Source organism: Rattus norvegicus, chromosome 4, assembly GCF_021556685.1.
Source record: "Rattus norvegicus strain SHRSP/BbbUtx chromosome 4, alternate assembly SHRSP_T2T, whole genome shotgun sequence".
Taxonomy (NCBI): Eukaryota; Metazoa; Chordata; class Mammalia; order Rodentia; family Muridae; genus Rattus; species Rattus norvegicus.
In genome coordinates this window covers 164028013-164040664 of record NC_141537.1, presented here as the reverse complement: position 1 = coordinate 164040664, position 12652 = coordinate 164028013, and the positions used below count along the sequence as shown (strand labels likewise).

Sequence of the window (12652 nt, the reverse complement as noted above, 5' to 3'; positions counted from 1 at the left end):
GAAGAAAGTGGGTCAAAGCCCAAATGGTTATATTTAGAAGATACCTCAGATAATATCCATTGCTTTGCCTAGTTTTTATTTACCAATGCCATGTGAATAGCAGATAAGTTCTTACATGAAGCATCCAGTCTTTTTAGGTATTTGAAAGTGCTTGATACATTTAAAGGTACAAGTAGTAGAATATTTTGTGTATATGGTTTTTTAAAACTGGAGAAATAGTGTGTGTAGAAATAGAATTGTTAACCCACCTCTGAGAACAGTGTACTGGCTGTACTTGTTCAGTGGATTGAGGAGGTGGGAGGGAAGAAACTGCAAAAAGATTCCATTAGTGCTAGACATCTCTAGCTTACCCGTCACCCTGTATGCTGTGTGCATCTCATGTAACTGCTATACTGTATTATATTGTACATACTGGACAAATGAGTCCTAGGATATCTAGTCTCTAGGTATTAAAGAGGTTGCCAATGTATGACAAAAGTAGTTTGTCACCTCACACATTCTGTACACTGTTAGTTCATAACAAGGTTGTCTTCTGAAGAGTTGTGAAAGTGTATCATCCAAGTGACAGGTGCCCATGTCACAGGACACAGGAGAGGGGCTGGAGGGGAAGAAAGGTCGGAGACCAGAATATTCTCACCACAAGACACTTTGAGACCTAACAAGTTACACGTGTGTGGTTTCAACACTACTATGTATATAGGGGACAAATTTAGGTCCTCATCTGAAACATCTAGTTCTTCTAGGTGTTTAGAAGTGCACAAAGTATATTAAAGTAGACATAGTAAATAACACATGTTGTAGCTTCTCCTGTTTAAACTCGTGAAATGCTGTCTTTTGAAACTAGAAAGAGAAAACCGCTTCTGAGCAATGCAGCCTTGCTTCTTGCTTGCGAGGGTTTGGGAGGAAGGAGAAAGAAGAGGAATGAAGGGCCCAATGCTAATGTAAGTTTGGTAATACAAGATTAGCCATTGTTCCTTACATCTGTGCATCTGATTTTGCAATGTATAGAAGATGTGTCCAAATATGCAGCACCCAGTCTTCCTAGACAGTAAAGAGGTGCCAGTGTGTGTGACAAAGTAAAGTGAGTGAACAGACATGTTTGTAAATTACGTGAAAATTTGTAGGAAAAAACTCATAAAACCATTTAGGAAATGAAAGAGTTCATCTCCCAACAAAGACATGGCAGTTGCACACGTGACCCCTGGGTGGAGAGAACAGGAAGAGGGGCTAGACCAGAACCTTGGTGTTGAGAAGGCAGTTTCTGACTGCAGCCTTTGTTAGGTGTACAGTGTATCCACAGCAGTGTACTCATGCTAGGGAAACGGAAGTGCGTATTGGGAACATCAGTCTCTAGATAGTCTTCAGAAGTACATTAATTGTCTTGGTGTGGTAGGGCACGCCTTTAATTCTAGGCTGAGGCAGGTGGATCTCTGTGTTCTGGGTCAGCCAGTGCTATCTATAGACTTTGTCTCAAATCAGTAAGAAAGTGTGCATGATGAAATGGCAGGGTGGCTCGGCATGGAAAGGTGCTTGTCACCAAGCTGGTGACCTGAGCTTGATTTCCAGGATCCACGTGATAGGAGAAGTCATTCACAACTTGTCTTTTAGCCTCCACACAAGTGCAGTGGCACAGTGTGCACACATGCATACAGTAATGCGTAAATGTAAAACTGCACACCATGGTAACACCACTTTTTAGATTGTTTTATTTCATAGGAATGGTCACACTGGGGAAGTGAAGGTCAAAGTTGGCCTTTGAACAGATGCTGTTACCAGGCGGTGGAGGTGGGCTAAGGCAAAGACTAGTGCTGAGAAAAAGACACTGTAGCTGTTGGTTCAAGCTGTCTAGCCACCAGTTAGATTTGCATTTCAGTTAACCAGTTGCCAGGCATTAGAAATAGTCCCAGTGCCTAAAGGATGTTAGCAGTAGCAAAAGAGTCACTAGAAGTCAGGCTGGTCTTTGTTATTGTCTCACTAGCATCATCTGCGCTTAGGAGTTGTGCGGAGAAGAGGATGAGAGAGGGAAAGACTGTAGTACTACTACATCCAGAAGACAGCTGTCTGTACCCAGGGGCCCTATGTGCATCTCGGGAAAATACTTGTGTTCATTGTGCAGAGTTCATTCCTCATCTGAACGTTATGTCCTAAAGGAGAGCACATAGCTTAAAGAATAGCTAGTGATATGGCAGAACTGACAGAGGGTTCCTCTTGAATATGGAACTGGTAAGCCATGTCTGGACAGTGGGGAAATTCATGTTGCTAGGATGACTGGAGGGGCAGAGAGGCTCTCGGGGTGAGGTCTGCAGCTGTGTGGAGACTGACATCCTGAGAGCCCCCACCGTGGGTGCATCTCCCAGCTGCTCCATGGGAATACATTTCTTGATCGGGGAACACCCCTTCTGCATATGTTAGTGTCTAGATCTGATGATGAGCTTAGGAATGCTAGACTTAGTGTGGTTTGTTGCTTTGTGTTTCCTTGTGAGCTGAGCACTGAGCAAATGCAGAATTTAGTTGTAACTTTGCCAGTACGTCTATCTAGAGGCCTGCTGCCGTTTTTGTCTCCTATGAAGTTTCTTTTGCCAAGGAAGACAAGATTACAATTTTGTCTGACAGATTGAGATGGCATGGTGTATTCTTGGCTATCAAAATCCTCCTGTAGCATGGGGTTTTTAGTTGGTGAATATTCACAATGTGGGGAAAGCATAGTACATACTATATAATCTCCATTACCCAAGTGTATGTACACCTGCAAGATCTAGAACGACACATCGAGCTGAGCTGCTTGTGACTGGGTGACTTTGTTCTTGCCCTCTTGTGTTTTGTTTCCTGTAATGCACATATTAAAAAATAAATGAAACCTTCTTTTAAAACTGAAAAAAAAAGAAACTCACAGTAATAAAAACCTTAGAGCTACATCAATCCATAAATGCTGTACCAATGTAAAATTATAACTTATATTGCATCAATTATAAAGATTTCTACCAATATATGATGTGGCTATACAATGTTTTGTTTAAGACTAAATTTCATAACATATCTCCTATTTGTCTATTCCTCTAATGTCTAGGATATTACTATGTCCCTCCTTCTTTCTTCCATGCCCCCTTCCTTTACCTAAGGAGGAAATAGAAGAGGAAAGGAAGGGTAAAAATCCCTGAGTCTAAGCTCGATAATTTCTTCCCTGTCCAAAGCTACAACATTAGCAAACATCCCTTAAATGACAACATATCTACAATTCATAAAATAACCAGAACCATTCACGCCAACCTGAAGGACTGGGACAACAATCTTCTTTTGCTTGCTTCTATCTTAATTGGGGTGAAGAATTCCCTTCTTTGGCCCAAAGAGAAATAGGAAAATTGGCTTTGTCAAAGGAGGGCAAGCTGGCATCATTTGCCTTCTAGTTCCTATTTTCTGAGAAAGTTCATGGCTGGCATCCTAACAGTAACAGTCTGAAAGGTTGGATGGGTGAGCCAGCGGTCTGGAAATGTCCTGGAAGCACGTTGTTAGAGGAAACAGCTTCAATGTAGTTGAAGTAGAATCAAACACGGAGCTAGAAGAGGAGGTCCCAGAATCTCAGCATCGCAGAGTGTGAATCTTCTCGGTCTATCTTTCTCCTCTTTCAATCTGCAGTACACAAACACCACAAGCAGCACATAGCTCTGTAAAGACATTCATATGGAGTGTGCAGGGTGCACAGATCAATGAATGAAGATCAATAAAGAAGACAACTGCCTTTCTTCTTAGGTTAGTATGATGACATGAAATCACACTGCAATATAATTTTCCATTCATGCCATCTTAATGGATGGTATGTAATAACAAGTCATGAGAACATTGTACCCAATAAGTCTTGTTGGCTGGATATAAACATTGACGTTTCAACCAGTTCCAGAGCTGTCTCTATGTACATAGACATACACATCACCCCATATACATCACCTACGGTGTTAATCATGTTAGTCTCCTACTTACCTGTAGCCAAGGTCTGCAAGGGTCTTCCTTTGTCATATATAGGTTGATGTCTTTATGCAAGTGAAGGCAGACAAGATAAAATGAGGCCTGCCATTGGATGAGAAAGAAAGGAGGCAAGAATAGACTTTTTAGAAGAGAGGGAGAAGCAGGAGAGAATTGCCAGAGCGAGGAAGGAGGAGCTGAGACAACAATGCAACCATCGTTAAGATTAATCTCTTCACATTGATACAGGTTGTTATGACTATTTTTAAGGGATGGGTGTGTACAGGATTTTTTTGCTGTCTAGATGGGCAAATTATATCTTACCAATTAGGTCAGAGGTAATTCTGCCCTTTGTTCTTTCGTGTGGCAACTTAATTGAGTTCAAGAGAATGTGCGGTGGTGGGACACACTGGGTCTGCCATGGAATTGGGATGTGTATGCCTGGTGTGGTAACCACCTGCCAAGGAAACTGTGACTGATTGACTCACGGACAACCCCAGTCAGAGGGAGCTGGAGAGAGAAAGCACAGAGCAGTACATGCAAAACCAGCTGGGATGAGCACCTTTCATTTTTTAATCGGAAAAAGTGGTACCCAAATGGGACAAGAATCCACTAAAAATTAAAGTTTTCAGGCTGAGAAAGTTTTGTTTTCTAAGTAAGAGGGGGCCAGCACCATACGGAGTCACTTGATGTTGCTAGTACAGGAATCTTAAACAAAGAAAGGAAGACAGTCAGCTGACAGACTCACGTCCTCTGCTGTGAAAAGTACTGGGTACTTCTAGTCACAGAGAGATAAATAATGGAGGCTGCCTGCTCCCTTACCACATGTTGATTAGAATATGCTTTATTTTAAAGGCTGCTTTATTTGCTTTTAGAATACTATGTACAGAGTTTGTCTGAATCACATGGGGATTTTCAACCATGATTCAGGACTAGGTAGAAATAGATAAAAGTCTGTGACACCAGGCAGAGTGAATACAGACATATTGTAGAAGTCATTACTAAATAAAGGCCTGATGTTCCAGGTAGAGAGCTTAACATATAGATGGTATTATTTTGGTCTAGAGGATACTTAGATTCTCTAACACGAGCTCCATGGAATTTGGGGTTAAAATCCTACTTTGACAAATTGCCTGCTTCTTAATGACAGGTTTTAATGAAACTGTGAATAAATTTGTTTTTATAGTTTGAAGGAGAAAATCATGTGGGGATTTTCACCAGTTTGAACTTACAGAAAATGAGTCACTGACTCTAATTAGGGAGTGGTCGCATTTGCCTGTTATAAAATTGTTATTATACGAAAAAAGTATGTACACCAGGCAGAGTGAATACAGACAAGTAGTAGAGAAGTTATTAATGAATAGAAGTCTGACGTTCCAGGTAGAGAGCTTAACAGATGTATTTTGGGCTAAAATCTTAGTTTGGCAACTTGCTTACTCCTATTGGTATTGGTATTACTAAAAAGGTGGTCAAATTGTTTTAGGAACAACTCCACTAAGGCCACATGGCTCATCAAGGCCAGCTAGCGAGGGTTTGTGGTTATTTTTGATGTTTACTGCAATGAGAGGCTCATATTCTTTTAATGTGGGCTCCACACGAATATTGACTTCATTTCCTGGGAAGAGAGATTAGAAAAGTGTAAACAGGCTCACATAGTATTATTTAGTTTACCTCATTTTTTAAATTGTTTTAATTTTCATAATGGGTGTGATTTTGAGTCTTGTGGTTGTACTATTTCTCTGTGAGAGAGAGTAAGATACAAGCTTATCTGGTTACAGACTAAGGAACACCATATTTTGAGAGAAAGGTTTTGTCTTTGTGTTTTTTAAAAAGGGTGATTAGGGTTTGGACACTTTTCAGAGTTATGCTGATTAAATTTGATAAACTTAGAACTCCTGAAAAACTAAACTCAAGAGAACAAACAAAAAGATATCTTGATGCTAAAATTTTGTTTTGAGATTTATGTATTACAGAACGTGCATCATGGTGAAGCTCATCATCAGAATGCTGAACTGACCTGCTTGGAATCCTGATCTCAAGGACTTTTGAAAGAATAAAGATTTTAAACTATCCCCCATGACCCTGCTGTGAGGACAAGTGCACCTCACAGCAAAGAATAAAATAAAATGTTTTGGGGATGTAGCCTGGCTATAGCCACCACAAACCATCTGGCCTCAATAAGGCCTGAGAAAACTCCGGTGAGAAAAAAACGAGAATTAGGGTCAGCTTGCCCCAGAAGGAGGGTGGCCTAGAGTTGAACTGAGCTCAAGTTACAAACCAATGAAATTGCTTTGTGTGACTGTTGCTAACTGCCTATGTAATTTTCCCTATAAATCCCTTCCCCTAATTGGACTCAGGGTCGACTTCTCTGTCTCCTGTGTGAGATACGTGTCGTCCCCAGAGCTCTGGTTCCTCAAATACACCTCTTGTTTATTACATCAAGAACGGTTTCTCGTGAGTTCTTGGGGGTTTCGTCATCTTGAGATTTGAGTGGAGGTCTTCCCCACCCCGGTAGTCTTTCACTTTCAGTCAGGCCCAGTCAAGACAGACATCAGACTACAACTCCTTCCTTTTTCCTATACCCCTCCACCCATAAGAATATCTCAACACCCACATACAGCATGAAGAAGTTATTGAAGAGTCATCTCCCCGATTCCCTAAACTTTGAGAGGCTAAAAGTTGTCTTTCTAGAGAATTTAGAAATGCTCATAATTTAACAGGGAGCAATTATCTACATCATTACACAGCCATAAACTCTTTTAGTAAAAATCCTTATATTTGTTAAGCGAAATTTATAATCTTTACATTCATATAGAATTTATTTGAAACAAGTTTAGATATTCTTTGATATGAATTTCTTATCAGTTTAAAATTAAAATTAATATTGTTATTATCATATATAGGCATTGAGCGTATATGACTTATTTGAGTATACAAGGCTTATACTCAGTTCTTTACTACTATTACAAAACTAACCTGAGATGATTAAACATAGAAATTAAGGACCAAATAACAAATTCATGACTCATAGTTCACTGTTAGGGTATTTTTAAAGTAGTCTCATTAGAAAAAGCTGAGAGTAGTTAACAGACCACAGTACAGATTATATTACACAGATAGTTTTATATATTAGTTTATATAGATGGTTTTCAAAAATATCAGAAATCCACAAATGCGACACCTTGTTATCATTTGTTGAGACGTGTGCCCTAACAGCTCCCCTTAGGTGGATTCAAAGAAGAAATTAAACATCTCCAACTCCAGGTGAGGTAATCCACTGCCTAAGGAGCCAGTGGGCAGGAATTGCCTGTTTCTTCTACAGATGAAATATTGTCCAAAGGAAGACACATTACAGAATAGTCGACTGATAATTTCTGCTCAGCCAAAATGATCAGTCTTTCAAAATTCTGTTTCAAAATTCTGTGAGATGATCCTAAGCCAGAAAGCTGAAGACTTGCTCTCACGTGTTACTACAGGGGACTGTACGAGTAGACAGTTGTCTCTTCAACCTGACTCAGTTCAGGAAGCCATGTTAGGCTTCCTATATTTTCAGATAATATTGGTCGATTTCAGATTTCTGATGGGATTGGAACTAGTTATAGTCTCCCAGCCTACTCAGGCTGTTTGACGTTGAGGATACGTATTTAATTGGATAGGTATCAGATAATATACAAGCTAGTCAGGATATAACATGGATTTTAAGCCTTCGTTAAGCTACAATAGATAATCAAATGTTCTGCTTAACTGATAAAATGTTTGATTGGGTGTTGGTATATTCTATACTTTTAAATTAGAAAATGATAATAGCTGTACATTTGAGAGAAAAGTCTTGTTAATTAGACAGAAAGGGTGAAGTGTCAGTTGATGACATTATGCAGGTGAAGGCAGACAAGACAAAAGAGGCCTGTGGTTGAATGAGAAGCAAGGGAGGAAGGAACAGAGTTTTAGAAGAGAGGGAGAAGCAGGAGAGAAGGGCTGGAGGGAGGAAAGGAGCTGAGAGAACATGGAAGTTATGACTAGTTTTAAGAGATCAGTGTTTACAGGATTTTGTGCTGTCTAGATGGGTAAACTATATCTTACCAATTAGATTAGAGGTTATTGTGTAGGGTGTTCTGTCATGTGGTGACTTACTTGAATTCAAGACAGTGTGTGGTGGCAAGACAAATCAGGCCCACCATGGAATTGGTATGCCTGGCCTGGTAACCATCCACCAAGGGATCTGTGACTGAATGGCTAACAGACTGCCCAGTCAAAGGGAGCCTGAGAGAGAAAACATGAAGTAGTATGCACAGGAACAGGTCCCAACGATCACCCTTTATTTTTTTTTACAACAGTCATATATCATTTTTATCAATTTGGAACGAGACCATAGCTTTCCTTTTTCTGTGGAAATATAGTCATAGCCCCTCCCACAGTGTAAAACATTTCCTGTTTTCCATTTTGATGTCAGAATATGCTTTAAATAAATAGGCTTGTTTAATTGAGCAGTTCTCCCCACAATCCAATGTCTTTTTGAAACCATAGTTTTTCCTTCATTAGCATGTAAAACTTTTAAGGTGAATAAAGCACTATGTAATCTATTTTTGGGGTTTTTTATTCCCCCCTTTATGTCTTAAGCATCTCTTTTAGAGTTCAATTAAATCTCCACAATCACTTGTCCCATACGGTTATATTATATGCCTATAAATGTTTTATAATATGGAAAAATGCTTCATTTTATTATAGACATATGCCAGACCTTGTCCGTTTTAATTTTGATGAGTAGTTTTACGATGGCCATAACTTCTAACAAATGTCTCATTACAGAATCATCTGTTTCTGAGCTAAGGCAGTTGCCCATTGAAATCCTGCATATGTGTCTATACTATGATGCACATATATTAGTTTACCAAATTCTGTAAAACAGAAGCCATCCATTTACCAAATATCATTTCATTGGGTACATTTAGGGATACTTCCGTAGGTAATAAAGTTTGGTTATATAATGAGCAAGTAGGACACTGACACACAATTTCTTCTTCTTTTAAATAGTGTTCCTCTTTTGTTTAAATCTTTGCTGTTAACATGGTGTTCTTTATGTAATTTTGAAGCCTCTAGTATATTTCCTATCAATAACTGGTTAATTTCATCATTACCTTATGCCATATGGCCTTGAAGGCCTGTATAGGCTCTTATGTTTGTTATATATAGTGGATGACCCTTATGTCTGAACATTTCCTATAGGAGACTAAATAGTGGAGTCAATACAGAATCATACTGAACAAATTCAACAGCCTTTATTTGTAAAGCAGTCCTTTCTGCATATTGAGAGCCAGTTATTATAATAAGAGACTCTTGAAAATCTGGCAACACCATGAGTATTACATATGATTCAGATTTTTCAACCAACTTATAGGGACTCTCAGCCACCTTGCTTATATCTTCTGGTTTATATCCTGCCTTTCCTGATTTATTAGCATCAGTGCAAAATGTAGGGGCTCCAGAAATTGGAATTCCTTTAATTATATTAGGAAGAATCCAATTCGTTCTTTTTATGAACTGAAGTTGCTTGCTTTCAGGTTATCTGTTGTTAATCTCTCCCAGGAAATTATTTCATGCTTTTTACCAAGGTTCATCTTGTGTCCACATCGAGGCATTCTCTGAGTTAGTAAAAGTTACCACAATTTCAGCTGGATCCATTTCAGCTCATTGTTGAAGCCTCATTTTTCCTTTTCGTATCAATGCAGAGACCCCTTTGTAGAATTTTAATTTCTTACTCTGTTTGCATGCTAAAAAATTATCAATTCTAAGATATATTCTTCCCTCTGCATGAGAATTCTTATAGGCGAATGAATAGAAGGTAAGATGACTAAAATGCAGCCCATCTTTGGATCAATAAGATCTAGATGTGGATCCTACAATTTCCTTTCTACCAGATCTAACTCCTTCTCACCCTGGGTTGATAAATTTCTCAGGCTATTTAAATCTTTATCCCCTTGTAAGGTTTTAAATAAATTGCTTAGCTCTTGGGTGGCCAAGTCAGTCATAGGCTGCAGCTGATTGATAGCTCCCTGTTGCTTCTGAAAATCATTACAGGTCCTTGATTGGTTTCTTCTGATTTGCAACGTTTCTGGCATGACCTTTTGCAGACATGCTCTATATCCTAGACATTTAATCCAATCCCTTCTTTGTGTTTTTTTTTTCAGGGACTATTTGCAATCCCCAGCATGCAAGGTTTTTTTTTTCTTCATCGAACATTCTTTCCAGGATATCTATATCTGAATCAGCCAATAGGATATCAGCCATATAATGATAAAAAATAGAACGGGAAATTGTTGGTAAATCATCTCCAATGGCTGTTGTACAAAATATTGACACAAAGTTGAGCCACTTAACATTCCTTGTGGCAGGACTTTCCAATGATATCTTTTAGTGAGCAACTTCCACTGAAGGTAGGTACTGAGCAAGCAAGCCTTGCCTTATCAGGTTCATGGACAAAAATTGTGAAAAAACAATCTTTTATGTCCATCACTAGGATAGGCCACTCCTTAGACAACAAGAGAGGCAATGGATTTCCTGGCTAGAAGGGACCCATTCGCTGAATAATCTTATTAATTGCTCTGAGATCCGTCAACATTCTCTATTTTCCAGACTGTTTTTTAATGGCAAATACCAGATAATTGCAAAGACTGGTGGACCCCTCTATATGCTGAGCCTCCAGTTGCTCCTGGAATACCTGTTCTAACACCTGTAGGGTTTTTATTGTTGTTGTTGTTGTTGTTGTTGTTGTTGTTGTTGTTGTTGTTGCTGTTGTTGGGTTTTTTGTTTGTTTGTTTGTTTGTTTGTTTTTATCATAGTGCATTGATCAATCCAAATGGGTTGGTCAGTCAACCACCTTAGTAGTAAGGCTGTTTGTGTCTTCTCAGCAGTGGCTCCTTGAGGTAAAGCTAAATTGTCAGCCCCAACTGTATCTTGTTTATGAATAACCTGGACAGTCTGTATCAGCCTTTGCTAATATTCCCTAGTGTAATGTTTTTATTAGGAGCCTGACTGGTTTTTGAGCCAACCTCTGAAATTGGGGGGCTATTAATTTGTGTTTCCCACTGCTATAACAGATCCCTTCTGAGAAGTAAGGACTACAGCCACATATGGCCTTAATTTTCCTAGCTGACCTTCAGGCCTGTTCATTTAAGCTTTGCTTTATTTTAGATAGTGTCCCAGCTCCTTGCAATCAGATGTCTACTTCTTGAAGTGGACAACTTTCAGGCCAAGATTTTGGAGAGATGATGGTGACACCTCTTCCAGTGTTGGTCATTCCTTCACTCTCAGTATTGTTCACTAGTGTTCTCAGCTTGGGCCTTCTCTATAGACGTTTTCCAAAACATTCAGTTTTGTCCCCCATTTAGGTTTTGTAATTTGTCTATAGAATTTGCCTCAGCAACAGTTATCTGGTACCACAACTTCTGATTTTAGAGCAGTGGTGTTTAATTGTCCTAAGGAAGAGAGCTCTTCCTGCTTGGGAGCCTGCAAAAGGCCCCCAGGAGAGTTTTTTCTTTTTGGTAAAGTGTTGCCCCATTTGTCTATGTGTGCATTTGCTCTAGAGAGACCCCACTGTCAGGAACAGGCAGGTGGGGAGGGGAACAGGCTGTGAGTTGACAGTACTGAGCTTGAGTCCTTTTGACTGGTGAGAGGTGGACTCAAGAAGATTCCCTGAAGCTCACAAGAGCCTTCTTATGTTTACAAAAAGATAAATCCTTCATAATTTGTATTTACCCAGCTCAGAACATCTTCCTTTACAGTTAAACACTTTCTTAGACTTTTACTTTTTTGGCAGCATTCATATTCTCAGGCCTAATACAAACTTTTCCAATCCAATTACTTACCATGAGACACCAGTTGGTGATCACCAGGATCAAAACCCTCAGAGACTTGAGGAGGATATATTGTAATCTAAATGGCCTATGTGTCATTTAAAATGATAGACTCACCCATTACCCAGACGGTCACCCCACTAGGACCCTGTGAGGTTGATGGCTTCCTTGGGGACACAGGTCTCAGGACAAGATCAATCTTTAGCTGCTATGCCAGGCGAATCTAAGAGACCTTCCTGTGAAAGAGGAACTTAGGAGGCTGATCTTGCTTTAACTTAGGCAATGCTAGGTATGCCCAGTGTCCCTGTTTGTCCTTCGTTTAGGCCAGGACTCAGGAGCAGGCAAGGAAATGACTCAGACTTTCCCAGTGGATATCACCTGCAATCCGGGTTGAACCCTTTCTTATTGTGTATGTATCTTCTTGAGGACCTTCAGGTATCATTGCTAGGATTAGGGAGTCTCTGTCATTTTAAACATCTCAAGTTTAAGATTTTAAATGACATTTTCAGTAGGGTTCTGACAGGTTTAAAGGCTAGAAACTGCTAAGCATATCTGGGTGAGAAAATCTACGTCTGTTTCTACATATCTGCTCTAAACTGTGCACCTAGCAAACACAAAACAGGAAGCTAAATAAAGTTTTAATCATTACCTGTACCAGTTCTCAACATGACTTTATGAATGATTTTGAACACATTAAAAAATATGATTATTTGTAATGTTAGTGGCTATAAACTTGTATCTCGTGGTGATAGTAGCTTTTATAAGACTAGAACCCAAAAAAAGGCCTTATATAAATTTCAAAATATCTTTCTGAAATGGGCTACCCTGCTCATGTCACCTGTTGT

The 12652-nt window shown here is 39.4% G+C and overlaps 1 long non-coding RNA gene across 2 annotated transcripts; it reads left to right on the top strand.

The window, feature by feature from the left end:
* The first annotated feature begins 4017 nt into the window (after positions 1–4017).
* On the top strand, positions 4018–6399 carry LOC120102404 (uncharacterized). Of its 2 annotated transcripts, none has more exons than XR_015687035.1 (2): positions 4018–4206; positions 5931–6399. It is a non-coding gene; the product is annotated as an uncharacterized LOC120102404 (long non-coding RNA). The 2 variants fall into 2 exon arrangements; XR_015687036.1 differs by having other exon boundaries at positions 5916–6399.
* Positions 6400–12652: the final 6253 nt, after the last annotated feature.